General features: G+C 38.8%; 1 non-coding gene across 1 annotated transcript; it reads right to left on the minus strand.

Annotated features, from left to right (window-relative positions):
- Positions 1 to 262: 262 nt before the first annotated feature.
- On the minus strand, positions 263 to 335 carry trnar-acg. Its single transcript has one exon. It is a non-coding gene; the product is annotated as a tRNA-Arg (tRNA).
- Between the last annotated feature and the right edge of the window lie 825 nt (positions 336 to 1,160).

A 1,160-nucleotide genomic window follows, 5' to 3' on the forward strand; every position in this document is an offset into this window, starting at 1 on the left:
GTTTTATAATTGTATATGTGCATACAGCTTTCTACACCTGTTTACACGGAAGTTTATTGCCTAAAGTTTATTTTATTACAGTTTCTCATGTTTATGTGTATGCAATCTTTTTGTTTAAAGAAATAAGAAATAAAATATTCGTTTTGAAGTAAATACGGTATTTCTGCTCTGAATATGTTACGTATGACGTTGATGAATAAAAATATTAAGATGCAATTTGATTCACACAGCCGAGTGATAAAGATGCATGCATAGAAAGCCACGAGCCAGGTAGGAGTCGAACCTACAATCTTCTGATCCGTAGTCAGACGCGTTATCCATTGCGCCACTGGCCCTTGTGTTGATGAAGCGCTGTTAACACTAGCCCTGCCATAGCCGTTTTTTGAAGGGCTTTTGCAATACATTTAAATTTCTCCGCGGATGTGAATATCTCGTGCATGTCCGTTCTTAAGTGTTGCTAAATATTTTAATTAACTATCCACACTGTGCTTCAGCTGCAGAATTGTAAACATCAATAAGTTATAAGCACTTGCTTCTTCAAACGCCAGATACGCAGTTTATGTGGCATATTGAAATCAATACAATATAACCTACAACTTAGTCTGGGCTTTGTAATTAAATCAAATTCGTTGTGAAATAATATATTGTAATCCTGTTGAGGGCTTGAAACACTGATGAAAGTCATTCTACACAACATATATATTATTCGTATTTACACTAAATTTCTCAGGCAGACCTACAGTGCCAAACTGAGCGTGAAGGTCGAAAAAAGATTGTGTTCTTAGCTCTTTGCACAGATGATTGACCATCGGGAAGGATGCTAAACGAAAGCCAGAGACAGTTGAATTTTACAACGCTACGAAGTAAGGTGTGGATATACTAGACCAAATGGCACGGATGTTTTCTGTCTATGGTGGCCTGTGGCTATTTTTTTTTATAATGATTTGGACCCTGCAGCCACCCACGCTTTGGTTTTGTACAAGGAGTGCATGGGCAAGGCAATAACAAGGAGGGACTTGATTTTACAGCTAGCTCTGGAGCTACGACAGAAACATTTCGTTAAGACACAAGAAATCAGGCTGGCAAATGCCCCTCAACCTTCAGACAGGCTGTGGCCACTGGCACACGGAATAAAAGACAATGCCAAGTTGCTAAATGCA

Source organism: Polyodon spathula, chromosome 47, assembly GCF_017654505.1.
Source record: "Polyodon spathula isolate WHYD16114869_AA chromosome 47, ASM1765450v1, whole genome shotgun sequence".
Classification (NCBI taxonomy): Eukaryota; Metazoa; Chordata; class Actinopteri; order Acipenseriformes; family Polyodontidae; genus Polyodon; species Polyodon spathula.